Below are 11,532 nucleotides of genomic sequence, written 5' to 3'. Positions count from 1 at the left end.
TTTTATAAATCTTCGTTTCATCTTCAGCAACAATAATATGTAAGTTAAAAACTCATAGGATGTACAGGGCCGCTTCAGCTCTAAATTTTATAACGAAATTTGCCCCCTTATTTTCAAATCCAAAAATTAGAGGTTTAAAAATGTTTTACGCATTTATTTACATCAGAATATGAAAATATAACTCTTTCGAAGGAGATTGGATGTTTCACCAACTTTCTACGATTTTTTTTCAAAAAGTTATAGTCTTCGACATTTGACCTCTTGGGATAAACAATTTATAATATCTAAGCAACAAATTCATTAATCTGGCTCTACAATTTTTTTTTATGTTTGGAATCGAAAGATCTTTATTTTAAAGCTTTAAAAAATAAAAAAAATTATTTGTACAATAAATAATGCAATTGTAAAAAACGGCCATTTTGGACCTTTCGCAGGCTGTTTTGCAATAACCAATTAACCAAATTAAACTTACCGTACCTCAAATTGTAGGTTTTTTAATTTACTACAACTTTCTATTAAAAAGTTTTTCTCTAAAATCAATATCCTAAGCTACAAAATTAAAAATCAATAAAAACTGCAAATTTAACAAATGAAAATCGCAATTAAAAAAAAAGCGCACAATATTTTTGGTTACATTTTAGTAGAAGTTATTCCTGGCATCGTCCTTTACAACACCCGTTAGGTTTCAAAAATTCCTGAATTATATCACGTTTTTTCACCCACAGCCTGGGGTATAGGCCGTATACTAGTTTATCCTGAAGTGTGAATGTTTATTATATCAGGATCAGTGGTGTCATGGTGTGGGAACGCGTGGGAACGCCGTTCCCACACTGGTTAAGAAAAGAAAAAAAATAAATAGAGAATTTAGGTTTTGTAAACAAAAATTAGCAGTCCGTTCCGGCACTGCTAATTTTGCCATGACACCACTGATCAGGATAAACTAGTTTGGCCTAGACAAAACTAGTTTGTCCTGAAATCGGGTTTGGCCGGTAACATATGTTTATTTTGTTTAGTTTTAGTTCTATGATTCATTGCTGTACTCTACTTTAACGTGTTTTCCTAAAATATGCTGCCTTTCTTCGGTTTTTATTTCTTTTTCTGTGTATGTATCTGACTTTATTTTCTATATCCCAGTAGACATGTCTTCCTCAGAATTCGGATACTCAATGTTTAGAGATTCTGCCGAAATACCGTCCGTCCCTGGCGCTCCTAAAAATTGCTTTTTTATTTCTTTATTATCTTAACGACTTCTTATTAACTCGTATTTTCAATGTGCTGCTCAGCTGTATAATACAGGGTGTAACAAAAATACAGGTCATAAAGGACATCGCACACATCTTATGGAAAATATAATGTCACTCAAATTCAATAAAATTTATACGAATAGATTTTTTTTAAATTAACTGTCAATTCTTATCATTGCGCCAACTCTTAATTATGATTAATTACGGCGCAAATTACAATTAAAGTTTATCGAAATCACATTTTTGGAGTCTATAAACGTGTCAGTTATAATCACTATTGCTCTGGGTGCTATTCAAAACAGTTTAAACCCCGCTGGGCCTAAGCGGATTAGTGAAACTATTATAATAAGATGCTTAAGAGCTCGAGAAGATTTATGAACTAACTATAATTTGGGTATTTTAAAATATTTTTTCTCTCTCTAACTTATGTACCTACCCATTTGATTTCAGATTGATTTATATCAATTTCTGCTCTTATTATTGAAAATTAAGAGTTGGCGCAATGATAAGAATTGATCGTTAAATTGAAACGAATATATTCATATAAATTTTATTGAATTTGAGTGACATTATATTTTCCATAAGATGTGTGCGATGTCCTTTAATCACATATTTTGGGACCGAAAATAGTTCGACTGAACCTACTTACCTTAGTACAAATGTACACAGAAAAAAAGTTACAGCCCTTTGAAGTTACAAAATAAAAATCCATTTTTTTCAATATATCGAAAACTACTATTAGAGATTTTTTATTGAAAATGGACATGTGGCATTTTTATGGCAGTAACATCTTAAAAAAAAATTATAGTGAATTTTGACTATTTGTCAAATCCACCACATATTTGTATATGGAGACTATGTACGATAATGGAGACTAGGTAATAATATGAAAATTTATTTATGGTTTACATTTTTAGGTATATTTTGAACCATATTAAAAAAGTAGCCATACCTCGATAAAAGGTGCCTTAGCGAAAAAATACAAGAAGGCAAGAAAGTTTTAAAAACACTGTGCTTAACCAATGCTACCGCAGAAATAGTTTAATAATTGGAACGTACCCCCATAAAAATTTTATGCAAGGGTCATTCCATCTCAAATCACTCAATTTTGGAGCAAAAAAAATTTGGACCTCCGATTTGTCTTAAAATTGGTATATAGCTTCTGCGGGACGTAAAAATAAGATATTTAAGGTCAAAAAATCTTCTTCTTTTTTTCTCAAAATGTTATTTTATGCGATTTTACAGTGATTTGGTGTTTATTTATACAAATTTGCATTTTTGTATCGTAAAGTATCAATGTAAAACATAATATTTTAATAGAAGGGACTCAAAAATGTCATTATATGGCATTATAACAAGTTACTTTTATTCAAAACAAGCTTTTGATCAAATTTTATAGTGTAGAATACGTTAAAATACATTTTTACATTTTTCTCCATTCCCAAAATACATCATAATCGATTTGGCTGAAAATTTGCCCACAGATAGACGAAACATAGAACTTTAAGTGGTGAGAAGAATTTGAATTATATTACAATACCAAAAAAGTTACATGCAATGTTATAGTCAAAAATATAGGCGTCTACTGTAAGTACAATTAACTCGAAAATATCGACCTCACGACAAAAATTATTAAAAAGAAATTGTAATAATTGTAAATACGATTTATTTGGAACAATTTCAGTTCCTACCATTTTTGTCGAAAAGTTAAAAATGGCGGAGATATTGAGCAAAACAGGTTCTCCTTTAAAATCAAGATGGCGGCTAACGTAACGGAGGAATTTATTCGTGATTTTAAATTTAGGCTACTATAGACTCCCCTAAAGATCAGAAAAATAAAATTTTGGGCAGCTCGGCATTCAAGGTCAAATGCTATCCCGACTGGACTAATATATACTTTTGAGTCTGATATTACTGCATGTAACTTTTTTGGTATTGTAATATAATTCAAATCCTTCTAACCACTTCCGATCTTTTGGCTATCTGTGGGAAAATTTTCAGCCAAATCGATGATGATGTATTTTGGGAATGGAGGTAAATGTAAAAAACGGTATTTTAACGTTTTTTATACTATAAAATTTGATCAAACACTTGTTTTGATTCAAAATAACTTGTTATAATGCCATATAATGACATTTTTGAGTCCTTTCTATTAAAATATTATGTTTTCCATTGATACTTTACGACAGAAAATGCAAATTTGTTTAAATAAACACCAAATCACTGTATAATCGCATAAAATAACATTTTGAGAAAAAAAGATGATTTTTTGACCTTAAATATCTTATTTTTACGTCCCGCAGAAGCTATATACCAATTTTCAGACAAGTCGGAGATCCAAAATTTTTTGCCTGAGTGATTTGACATGGAATGTACCGTAAACATATTAAAAAAGAAGCCGCAACTCGATAAAAACTGCCTTATCGGAAAAATACTAAGATGCAAAAAAGTTTTAAAAATATTGAGTTTAACTAATGGTACCACAATAATAATTTAATTGGAACGTACACAAAAGTTTGGGGGGTTTAAGGGATCAAAACCTCCACTTTTTTTGGTCCCTGAATATGTTATTTAATTTATGATCTGCATTTTTGTTACACCCTGTATATTGTTTCGTTAATTTTTATTGTCTGCGTTTAAATTTTCTTTCTTATAATTTTTCTCCTCCTTATAATTTTTTGCTTCTCTGTTTTTCCCTACATAGATACATAGCCTTATACCCAGAACAGTGCGTAAATACTTCCAGTGTTATCTTATGGCTCAGAAACTTCACTAAAAAATCTGTGGATAGGATCAGAGAACTCAGCTAGCCATGGAGATTCTATTGAGAGATAGAGTCCCAAATGTAATTATAAGAGCCACAGCAGGTATCAAAGATGCTGTAGAAAGAATGGCATACATATCAGAGGAATTTGGCTGGTCACATGGCGAGAATGAACGGGGTTAGTAAAACTAAGAGCCTGGTAGAGTGGCGTAATATTGGCTGACATTAAGATAGTCACAAGATCGGTAGCACTGGAAACGACTGAGGAAGACTTATATTCAGCAGTGGGCACTAAAGGCTATGTGATGATGACACCTAGATTATTTTTATGTTAAAGATTTATTGAGCAGCATTCGGAGAATCTCTTCTTTTCTTGAATATGACAGTATCTTGGTCCTGGGGGTTGTTACCCCCGATGATGGGGTTGATTTGTTAAAACACTATTTACCAGAATATATTTATTTAGAACACTAAATACGACAGTAACTAGTTAGTGGACAACGTCGCTGATCTAACCACGTCGATGTCTGAATAATGAATAATCTCTTCTTTACTTTCCCCGTATCTATAAATAAATCGTAATTGTTTTGTTATGATTGACTAAACCTGAATGTGACCGTGAAAATACTAATAGTAACATAATTGATGACTTCGGTGTTTTCAAAACGAGTAGCCTACATTGCAAAACCAATGTCACCCATTTACGAAATGTAAACAATACACATGCAATTAATATTTGTTTAAGAGTTTAAAAATGAAATCGATATGAATTACTTTTATTTTTTTGATGCTAATATAAATCCTGTACAACAGCTTAAATGTGTTTTCTGTCTAAATTAAAAAAGAAGAGAGATATAATAGAAGATACATCGCTACCGGCCCTCTATGTGAAGCAAATAGAGACCACATCCTTAAAGGTGATTGAAAACACGCACAATGACTTCCCCAAATCTTACAATTTAATATTTACAACTAAAAGATTACTGGACTTGTTAACTGTGTGATTATACAGATGATTACTGCCTTTTAATAAAGCCAAGATATTATCAAAATTAAAATATTTACACGATTATACCCGTTTAGTACACAAATAGATGCCTTTTTAGTTGTAGTAAATTATTAGACTCTATTAAAACAATTTTTGTACCAGTTATAGGTAGAGTTGTTTCAATAAAAACAGTTGTAATACATACATAGAGCTGTTTAGACTGTAGCGTTTCGTCTCTTCGTTGTAATCAGAGGAAGTTACGAATTGTACATTTAATTTAAATATGCTACATTTATGATGACGTCACATTGGTCTGTTTTGTTGAAATCTTGACTTTGGAAAAACCAACTTATCTTTACTATTTAAAATTTTTGGTTGATATTATTAAACTAATCAATATTTATTTGAAAACTTGATTTTTTTTGCCGAAAATTGTCAGAATTCGGTATATACTTACTAAATAATTTAGAAAAAGCTTAAAAATAAGTACAGCATCATTTTAGTACCTTATTAGTCGACTTTAATATTATTTGGTCTAAAATTTGTTCAGTTTCATTGCAAAAGGGTATGAAGTGTATATCCTTATTGTACATTTCGTTTTATTATAGTCAATATTTATACCTAACCTAAAAAATGACTACGTGACGTCACGAGTATGTAACAAATTGGATATTTCTAATGTATTTGATATTAGAACATATTTTGTAAACTATTTTTAGTTTTCTTTCAAAACTAAAAAAAATGGAATAGGACTGAAATTCATAAAATAGTACCTAATGAATCTTAGTGTATAAATATACCCTTGGACTTTGATATCAAACTGAGAACATCTAGTGCCTTTCATATAATGAATCCCCAATAATATAAGTATATTTTGATATTGATGGACTTTATAAATATTATTTATTTATTGAATGTATATGTATATATTGAACTATTTATTATATTTAGAACAGAATTATACTATATACCGAAAGTTGTTTATTTTTTATTCCTGAAAAGTATTTAAATCAATCAAATGTTTCCTTAAGCGCCCCCCAAATGCAGTCAAAAGAGGTTTGAAACTTTGAAGTATATTGAAATATACAGTTTGGTTCATCTTATTCGCCTCGGTGTCTGTACGGAAAACCTATTTAATATTTAAAAAAAAAATTCTTCACAGAAATATACAGGGCCATTAATACTACAATATAAAAATGATTTGAATTATGCAGGGTGCTCCAAAAAAGAGTGGTATATCAAAGTTATATTTTATCTTATGGACTGCCCTATATCTGATGACATTATTGAATTGACCTTAAAAAATAAGCTATACTTTCATAAGGGTTCCCTTTACCTAAATACAGGGTGTTTTGATTTATTTCGATTTTTATAAAAATATAAGGTTTTAGAAAAAAATAAATATCTACGAATCTAAGAATCAGTAATAAATTCTTTCTTGGATCTTAATAATAGAGTATTTGGCATACTTAAAGAGATGCTTATTGCAACAAAGTTTCTTACAGGGTGGTCAAAATATGAGATTGTTCTATTACAAATTCAAGCTGTAATAACTTATTTATTTTAAATGGGACACCCTGTATCTTACTAGTCTATCGCGTAGAAAATTTACTTAGCTTTCAATTTTTATAAGGGGTTTCCTATACCTATCTTTTTACAGGGTGGTCAAAATATTAGATTGTTCTATTAACAAATTCAAGCTGTAATAACTTACTTATTTTAAATGGAACACCCTGTATCTTACTAATCTATCGCGTAGAAAATTTATTTAGTTTTCAATTCTTATTAGGGTTTCCTAGACCTATCTCCCTTCATTTTTTAAATATTTAAAGATAATTTGTAAGCTTTAAAAATTAGAATTAAGTACCTAATGTCGTGGTTATTTACAACACATCACCAACACCGGCAATATACTTAGACAAGATACTGTCATTAATACAATTTTCATTATCATGTAATCACACATAGTGTTGTATTATTTAAGTTGATTTTGGCGTACATGTGACATTGAATAATATGTTTATGGTACATTCCATGTCAAATCACTCAGGCAAAAAATTTTGGATCTCCGATTTGTCTGAAAATTGGTATATAGCTTCTGCGGGACGTAAAAATAAGATATTTAAAGTCAAAAAATCTTCTTCTTTTTTCTCAAAATGTTATTTTATGCGATTTTACAGTGATTTGGTGTTTATTTAAACAAATTTGCATTTTCTGTCGTAAAGTTCAATGAAAAACATAATATTTTAATAGAAAGAACTCAAAAATGTCATTATATGGCATTATAACAAGTTATTTTGAATCAAAACAAGTTTTTGATCAAATTTTATAGTGTAAAAAACGTTAAAATACCGTTTTTTACATTTTCCTCCATTCCCAAAATACATTATCATCGATTTGGCTGAAAATTTGCCCACATATAGCCAAAAGATAGGACTTTAAGTGGTTAGAAGGATTTAAATTATATTTCAATACCAAAAAAGTTAAATGCAGTAATATCAGACTCAAAAGTATATATTAGTCCAGTCGGGATAGCATTTGACCTTGAATGCCGAGCTGCCCAAAATTTTATTTTTCTGATCTTAAGGGGAGTCAATAGTAGCCTAAATTTAAAATCACGAATGAATTCCTCCGTTACGTTAGCCGCCATCTTGATTTTAAAGGAGAACCTTTTTTGCTCAATATCTCCGCCATTTTTAACTTTTCGACAAAAATGGTAGGAACTGAAATTGTTCCAAATAAATCGTATTTACAATTATTACAATTTCTTTTTAACAATTTTTATCGTGAGGTCGATATTTTCGAGTTAATTGTACTTACAGTAGACGCCTATATTTTTTACTATAATATTGCATGTAACTTTTTTGGTATTGTAATATAATTCAAATCCTTCTCACCACTTAAAGTCCTATGTTTTGTCTATCTGTGGGCAAATTTTCAGCCAAATCGATTATGATGTATTTTGGGAATGGAGAAAAATGTAAAAATGTTAAATGTTAAAAATGTATTTTAACGTTTTCTACACTATAAAATTTAATCAAAAGCTTGTTTTGAATCAAAGTAACTTGTTATAATGCCATATAATGACATTTTTGAGCCCCTTCTATTAAAATATTATGTTTTCCATTGATACTTTACGATAGAAAATGCAAATTTGTATAAATAAACATCAAATCACTGTAAAATCGCATAAAATAACATTTTGAGAAAAAAAGAAGAAGATTTTTTGGCCTTAAATATCTTATTTTTACGTCCCGCAGAAGCTATATACCAATTTTCAGACAAATCGGAGGTCCAAAACTTTTTTTGCTCCAAAATTGAGTGATTTGAAATGGAATGACCCTTATATTAAACTGCATACCCTGCATTAGATGCCGTATTCTGGAAGATATTTAAATTATATTTCATTCCGTATAAGTATTTTCCATATCTTAAACCGACGGTTATTAAGTAAATTTAAGAACACCACTTTTTGTTTGAATCTTAATTACAAACAATTAAATGCAATAGCTATTATGGCGAAAACGAGCGTATTGTACACAAATATGTATAAATGGGTATTTACAGAATAATATGGGAATTTATATTTACAGAATAACATGTGTATTGAGAATGTTTACATGGAATTGAAGAGATTTTAAATATCTTCCATTATAAAGAATAGAATATCGAGTATGTCATTTAAAATAAGAACACTCTGTGTAATTAAATGATAAAAGTGTGAATTTTATTAACGAAAGTATCTTGACTAAGATATTTAAGTATATTGCCGGTGTTGGTGATGTGTTGTACATAACCACGACATATATGTAGGTACTTAATTCTAATTTTTAAAGCTTACAAATTAGGAAATCTTAAAATATTTGAAAAATGAAGGGAAATTATAGGAAACCCTAATAAGAATTGAAAGCTAAGTAAATTTTCTACGCTATAGACTAGTAAGATACAGGGTGTTCCATTTAAAATAAGTAAGTTATTACGGCTTGAATTTGTTAATAGAACAATCTAATATTTTGACCACCCTGTAAGAAGATAGATATAGGAAACCCTAATACACACACTCAAAAATGTTTTGCATAATGTAATATTTTCAAAATTATCCACCAAATCTGGTGAAATCTATTTTTTTAACAAACTACTTTATTATGTATATAAAATTGTATGTTTTGAAAAAAAAAAAACAATAAACAAAATTTAAATAATTAACAATTTATTATTATTATTTATAATATGTATTATAAATATATTTTTTTAAATTTGTACAGATATAGGAACTAATATTTAATATGTCGTATTTCCACCTCTTGCATCAATGTAAGACTGAACGCGATGTCCCATGCTTCTTTATAAGTGTATTAATGTAGTTCTGATCCATGGTGCCCCATTCTTCAATCGCTGCAATTCTAAGGTCTTTTAGTGTCCTTGGGGACGGCTGCCGGGACTGAATTTTTCTTTTGAGCATATCCCATCCGTGCTCAATGGGATTGAGGTCAGGTGAGCAAGGTGGCCATTGTAATCTGACGATATCTTCTGTCTCTAAAAAATCTGCCACATGTCTCGTACGATGGGGAGGCGCATTGTCGTCCATAAAAATAAATTCTGGACCAACAGCTCCTCGCCACAAGCGTACAACAGGCCTAAGAATGGTATCAATATAAATTTGTCCATTCATGTTACCAACAATAGGAATTAAAGGAGTTTTATTATTTAGCATGATGCCGCCCCAAAACATTATGGAGCCACCTTGATATGGAACTCTTTGGACAGCTTGGTTAAGTCTATCCTGTCGATTTGGGTTTCTCCAAATCCTAATTCGACGATTATCCGACAAAAGGCTAATTTTGGTTTCATCAGAAAATAACACGTTTCCCCATCTGTTGTCATGCCATTGTAAATGCTCACTGGCCCATTCCAGTCGAGTCCTTTTCTGCTCTAACGTAAGCTCTGGTACAAACAATGGTCTTCTTGTAAATAAATTCGCCGAATGTAACCTGTTTCTAATAGTCTGATCGCAAGTTACAATATTATGACCTTGCTGGAGCTCTCTTGTAATAGCTGGGGCAGTCATAGAGGGGTTTCTCCGGGCAGTTAACGTTAAAAAGCGTTCTTGACCATTGGTAGTAATTCTGGGTCTTCCGTTTTTTGGACGATCGCTAACATAATTCGTCTCTCGATATTTTTTCACAATCCGAGACACATCACTGATTAACTCCAACCCGGACAGCAACGTCGACTTGTGTGTGGCCTTCCTCAATCAAAGTAACGGTTTCTAGCTCTGTTGAACTCAGATATCACTTGTCTATTCATATTGTTCACTACAAAGTGAATAAAACGCAAACCAATTTTTACAAATATCGGTTTTCGAAAACTGATGAACGCAATATGAATACTGAGAATCTTTGCGACGATTAAGAAACAAAAAACAAGCAATAAAATACGTGGGGAGAGTCCTGTGTTGCCCTGGGTAACATCCAGGTTTATCTATTACATCCGATGAATTTTATATAAATATGTAAAACATCTTTATTATTTACATTTAAAGGGTTTTTACCCTATACATTTTGGTGGCTCAGGCATGCAAATTTTGTAAGTATGACCTCTTGTTCTTGAAAACCTCTGTCAATTTTAACTTTTATCTCATTTAATTAGGTTATACTTAATTTTAGGGCTTTTAAACACTGATGATGGATTCCTTAATCCGAAAACGTTTTGTATTTTGACCCTTATTTAGGGTATTTTAATATATACCTTTTACAAGAAACTTGGCATTTTTGTGATTTATGGTATACAGCCAGCTACAGGAAGTTTATTTTCCTCGTGGATTTCAATAAAATACATTATTTTAGTAGACAAAAAAAAAATCAGTGCAAAAAATTTCAAATGAGAAACGTTCGGTGGCGTTACAGATAATATGCAAAACATTTTTGAGTGTGTGTATAAATTGAAAGCTAAGTAAATTTTCTACGCGATAGACTAGTAAGATACAGGGTTTTCCATTTACAATAAGTAAGTTATTACAGCTTGAATTTGTTAATAGAACAATCTCATATTTTGACCACCCTGTAAGAAATTTTGTTGCAGTAAGCATCTGTTTAAGTATGCTAAATAGTCTATTATTAAGATCCAAGAAAGAATTTGTTACTGATTCTTAGATATTTATTTTTTTCTAAAACCTTACATTTTCATAAAAATCGAAATAAATCAAAACACCCTGTATTTAGGTATAGGGAACCCTTATGAAAGTATAGCTTATTTTTTAAGGTCAATTCAGTAATGTCATCAGATATAGGGCATTCCATAAGAAAAAATATAACTTTGATATACCACTCTTTTTTGGAGCACCCTGTATAGTTCACATTATTTTTAGATTGCAGTATTAAAGGCCGTGCATATTTCTGTGAAGAAATTTTTTTTAAATATCAAGTGGTTTTCCGTACAGAGACCGAGGCGAATAAGATGAACCACCCTGTATATACTTTGAAATATTAATAAACTAGTTATATAGAGAGGACCCACCCACATGTGAACCTTGTTGG

Source organism: Diabrotica virgifera, chromosome 6 (assembly GCF_917563875.1).
Source record: "Diabrotica virgifera virgifera chromosome 6, PGI_DIABVI_V3a".
Classification (NCBI taxonomy): Eukaryota; Metazoa; Arthropoda; class Insecta; order Coleoptera; family Chrysomelidae; genus Diabrotica; species Diabrotica virgifera.
The sequence above is the reverse complement of the archived record's forward strand: the minus strand, read 5'-3'. Positions refer to the sequence as shown.